At 38.3% G+C, this 5,793-nt stretch overlaps 1 pseudogene; it reads left to right on the forward strand.

Moving 5' to 3' along the window:
- Positions 1-3,850: 3,850 nt before the first annotated feature.
- LOC122736779 lies at positions 3,851-4,201 on the forward strand (annotated as a pseudogene).
- The last annotated feature ends 1,592 nt before the right edge of the window (positions 4,202-5,793 follow it).

The following is a 5,793-nucleotide window of genomic DNA, read 5'->3' on the forward strand; positions in this document are numbered from 1 at the left end:
CAAACACTCTTCACACAAATCAAATCAGATCTAAATAATTGGAAAGATATCAATTGCTCATGGATAGGCAGAGCTAATATAGTAAAAATGACAATACTGCCTAAATTAATTTACTTATTCAATGCCATACCAATCAGACTACCTAAAAATTATTTTATAGAGCTAGAAAAAATAATAACAAAATTCATCTGGAAAAACAAAAAATCAAGAATATCCAGGGAAATAATGAAAAAAAATTCACAGGAAGGTGGGTTAGCGGTACCAAACCTGGAGCTTTACTATAAAGCGGCAGTCATCAAAACTATCTGGTACTGGCTAAAACATAGAGTGGTAGATCAATGGAATAGGCTTGGCTCAGGAAATGCAGTAATAAATGACACTAGTAATGTAGTGTTTGATAAACCCAAAGACTCCAGCTTCTGGGATAGGAACTCCGTATTTGACAAAAACTGCTGGGTAAACTAGAAGATAGTATGGCAGAAATTAGGCATAGACAAACATCTTACACCTTATACTAAAATAAGGTCAAAATGGATACATGATTTAGACATAAGAGGTGATACCATAGGTAAATTAGGAAAGAAAGGAATAGTCTACCTATCAAATCTTTGGAAAGGAAAACAGTTTGTGACCAAACAAGAGATAGAGTATATTATAAAATGCAAAATGGATGATTTTGATTACATTAAATTTAAAAATTTTTGTACAAACAGAAGCAATGCACTCGAAATTAGAAGGGAGGCAGAAAGCTGGTAAACAATTTTTGTGGCCAGCACTTCTGATAAAGGCCTCATTTCTAAAATATATAGGGAACTAAATCAAATTTATAAGAATCCAAGTCATTCCCCAATTGAGAAATGGTCAAAGGATATGAACAGGCAGTTTTCTGATGAAGAAACCAAAGCTATCTATTCCCATATGAAAAAATGCTCTAAATCTCTAATGATTAGAGAGATGCAAATTAAAACAACTCTGAGGTACCACCTGACACCTATCAGATTGGCTAAAAAAAGGAAAATAATAAATGTGGGAGAAGCCATGGAAAAATTGGAACACTAATGTATTGTTGGTGGAGCCGTGAACTGATCCAACCATTCTGGAGAGCAATTTGGAATTATGCCCAAAGGGCGATAAAGCTGTGCATAATACCCTTTGACCCAGCATTACCACTTTTGGATCTTTTCCCCAAAGAAATCATGGAAAGGGGAAAGGGACCCACATGTACAAAAATATTTATAGCTGCTTTTTATGTGGTGGCAAGGAATTGGAAGTTGAGGGGGTACCCATCAATTGGGGAATGGCTGGACAAGTTGTGGTATATGAATACAATGGAATACTATTGTGCTGTAAGAAATGATGAGCAGGAGGAGTTCAGAGAAAGCTGGAGGGTCTTGTGTGGGCTGATGATGAGTGAGATGAGCAGAACCAGAAGAACACTGCCCAGATTAATAGATCAAGATATAGTATACTTAAATAACACTCTGTTAGAAAGAGAAATTGAACAAGTCACAATGAACTCCCTACAAAAAAAAAAAATGCCTAGGGCCAAATGGCTTCAGAAGTGACTTTTGCCAAATATTTATTACAATTAATCCAAATGTTATTTAAACTGTTTGAAAAATAAGCAAAGAAGGAGTTCTACCACATTCTTTTTATGGCACAAATATGATGCTCATACCTAAACCAGGAAGAATAAAAACAAAACAGAAAAAAACCTAAAGACCAATTTTCCTAATTACTATTAGGACATTAGGGAATAATGTAAATTTTTTTCAATAAAATCCTAGCAAAGAGACTAGAGTAATATATCACAAAGATCATGCACTATGTCCAGGTGGAATTTATACCAGGAATAGAGAGATTGTTCAATACTAGGAAAACTATCAGCGTAATTAACCATATCAATAACAAAACCGACAGAAATCATATGATCATCTCAATAGATACAGAAAAAAAAGACTTCTTTCAAAATAAAATGCCAATTTCTATTTTTTAAAAAGCAGTAGAAATAATAGGAATGAATGGAGCTTACCTTAGAATGATAAGATGTTGGTTGTTGTCCATCATTCTCAAAGAGGACCAAACTGATATCACTAGGTTGAGTCTAGGTACAGTGTGCCTGACTGTGGCTGATTAGTCCAATACAAGCTCAGAAGGCTGTACCTTAGGTCAAACACAAATAGTCCACAGGCACATTTGGGGTCATGTCTCTAAATATTGTATGATATGATTATGGATTTGAATCAGATTAAACTCTGAGGATGGGGTCTGGAAGGTACCCAGCCCTGCCCCAGTATAGTTCATTTAGAAGTTTATTGCTTGTCAAATTCTCACTGTCTCCTTTAAATTTTATTGCCAATTAACAGTTTTTTTACTTCTGCTCAGTCTCCCCACTTGTCAGCTACATATTAATTTTGTCTGCAATCCATCATGTGTCAGAACCCCAGTCAGTGGGTCAGGGCATTAGCCCACCAATTCAATACTCGGGACTCAAGAAGAAAGGACGGGGCTCGGCACAGGATGCAGTCATTGAGTTGAGTCCAGATGTTAAGTGACATTGTCTCTTTTTCTCAGAGCAGAATCCCCTTGACCCTAGGGTCCCAACAATGTGTTATTCTTTTATTCTTTATTCTATTTCTTTGACTTCCCAACATAACCGAAGATAAATTTTAACCCTGTCATCCTTAACAATGTTGAAGCACCTGAGTGACTCTTCCTGTTATTCAGGTTGAATATCTTTAGAGACAGGGGCCTGGAGAGGGGAGTCAGTGGGAACTGTGAGATCTGAAACATCTGACTGTCACTCCCCTGTTTCCTCTTCCTTTGGTTTGACCTTGTTCCCCCTCCCCTTTTCCCCCTTGTTCCTGGAACACGTATGCATGTCTCCATACATTGATCACGAGCTGAACACGCACCCTGGGTGAGACAGGATTGGATGTTAGATTGTGAGCTCATCTACCCTAGGTGTACGTGGGGACAGTCCTTTTCAAGATTACTATAAAAACCTAGACGATTGGGCATATCTTTGCAAGACTTCAATGTGTAATTGGGTTTTGCCCGTCCTCATGAGGCTGTGATAAATCTGTCTCTGCTTGACTTGGTGGTCTCCTCGAATTAATTGGGTAAACTGAGGCAGTTTGCTCCATACAATATGAACATCTCATGTTTCTTTTGAGGTACTGAAATTTGCTCTTGGAACACAGCACATTCTTTGATGTCAACATAAAATGCCAGGTGGGTCTTTTCAAGTATATCCCATGTCACTTAAAATAAGTAGTATCTATCTAAAACCATGAGCAAGCATTGTCTGTAATGGGAATAAGCTAGAAGTCTTTCTAATAAAATCAGGAAGGAAGCAAGACTGACCATTAACACCACTATTATTGAAAACTATACTAGAAATTCTAGGTAGCTGAGAGAAGAAATTAAGAGGAAAAAAATTAAATTGAAGTAATTAGGATAGGTAATGAGGGAAGAAAACTATCTATCTTTGTAGATTACATAATTGTATACTTAGAGAATCCTATAGAATCAACTAAAAAAGTTGAGATATAATTAACAACTTAACATATTTGCAGAATACAAAATAAACCCATATAAATAATTAGCATTTATATATTTTATTAACAAAGTCCAGCATCAAGAAAGAGAAAGAAAAAATCCATTTAAAATTACTAGATGGTTTGCGGCAGCCGCTGTTGGTAGATGCTCACGTGCTTCCTCTTCGCTTGGCCCCACTGGAAGCGGTGGCTGCAGGGCCGGTGCCTGGGGCCGAGCCGGGTCGGACGCGGGGCCTCTGGGTTGGGATGAGCTGCAGCTTCGCAGACTCAGGGCAGCGCCGGGCTGAGCCATGGCCAGCACAATGGTAGCAGTTGGACTGACGATTGCTGCTGCAGGATTTGCAGGCCAATATGTTTTGCAAACAATGAAGCATATGGAGCCCCAAGTGAAGCAAGCTATTCGAAGTCTGCCCAAATGTGCCTTCAGTAGTGGCTATTATAGAGGCGGATTTGAACCCAAAATGACAAAGCGAGAAGCGGCACTCATATTGGGAGTAAGCCCTACAGCCTATAAAGGGAAAATTAGAGATGCTCACTGAGGAATCATGCTTTTAAACCACCCAGACAAGGAAGGATCTCCTTATGTAGCAGCCAAAATCAATGAAGCTAAAGATTTATTAGAAAGTCAAGCTAAGAAGTAAAATTAATACACAGATAATGTTAAATTTATATATACATTGATTACTTTATGTATAGGAGTCCTGATGTTTTATAATAACTTCATAAAAGCTGTAATATTTGTTTAAAAATAAAATAAAATAAAATAACTAGATGATCTAAAATACTTGAGTCTACCTGATAAGACACATCCAGGAACTATATGAACACAATTAAAAAACACAATTCACACAAATAAAGTCAGGTCTCAATAATTTGGACAATATTAATCACTCATCAATTGGCCAACTCAATATCACAAAAATGACAATTCTACCTAAAATAATCTACTTATTGCCATACCAAAATACCAAAAAAAAAAAAAAAACCCACACATTTTCTATAACTAGAATGTAACGATTGGAATAACGCCACCTGCTGGATACTTACTGTAGAAGAGTTCTGCCCATGAAGCGAAGGTCTTTGAGGGCAAGACCAGGCATCAGGAAGTGACGCGGATGAGTGGGAGGAGGAAGGAAGGAAGAGACTGGCGCTCAGTCTCGCGCTCTCTTTCCTTTGGACTCTGGTGGAGAGCGGAGCTAGAAATGTGCTCTCCCTTTAATAGCTAGGAATTTAGGCCTTTTTCTCTCTCTTTACCAAATTCTTATTCTCCTTAATAAATGCTTAAAAGTCTAACTCTTGCTAAAGCTTATAATTTATTGGCGACCACTCATTAGATATTTTAGACAGTTTAGCTAGAATTTTAGCCCTCAACAGATGGCTGACCACGAAGAGGAAAGCTAACCCTCAGTCTTCTGATCTGCTGGTTGGGTAAGAAATTTCCCCTCCCTCTCCCTTTAACTGCTAAGTACTGGCGCACTGGCTGTGTTTTCCTTTAAATTTTTTCGAATGGACCTTTTAAACTCCCTAATTACCCTATTTTTGATTTTAGTCTGTTTAACCAGACAAATGGGAGATAAGATCATGTTAATGCTTTGTTTTTGTGGATTTTCTATTTTTCTTTTTATTTTTTTTAAAAGAGCCAGCAACTTACTCACACAAGGAAATATCTCTCCCTCTCCCAACCATGCTTTTTCAGAGAAACCTGAAGAGATTCCCGCAGCTTTTCCCAGTTCTAACAGTAATTGTTGCTTTAATTTTGCATGCCTGGAGGCAATGACCCACCCTCTAGAAGCTTTTAATCCCCTAGCACCTGGAGGCAAAGTGGGGGAAGAGGAATCCAGGCCTGAATTCAAAATCAAGTCTGATTCAAATTGCGCTGGTCCCTCCCCTCCTCTCCAGACCCCACCCTCTACTCCTCCTATGGCCAAGCCCATAGCTTCCCCTGCCTGGGAAGTCCAGAGATCTGATGCGCATGCTCAACTTTTTCTACCTGCATTTGCAGCTTCAGGCTCAGCCCTTCCCCATCCTGGCTGTGCTTCTGAGACAACCTTAGAAAACCCTTTAAATTCCAGATATGCTCGTTTTGTTCATAATTTTGCTAACCTGCTTTTGTCTTTAATTAGTAATCTTATAAAGCATTTGTATGGTGAAAAGGCTGACAGACAATATAGAGGGGTTAAAGAAGAAAAACTTAAGCCGAATAAGAATGACAATCATCACCATAGTTCAAGAC

Source organism: Dromiciops gliroides, chromosome 1 (assembly GCF_019393635.1).
Source record: "Dromiciops gliroides isolate mDroGli1 chromosome 1, mDroGli1.pri, whole genome shotgun sequence".
Lineage (NCBI taxonomy): Eukaryota > Metazoa > Chordata > Mammalia > Microbiotheria > Microbiotheriidae > Dromiciops > Dromiciops gliroides.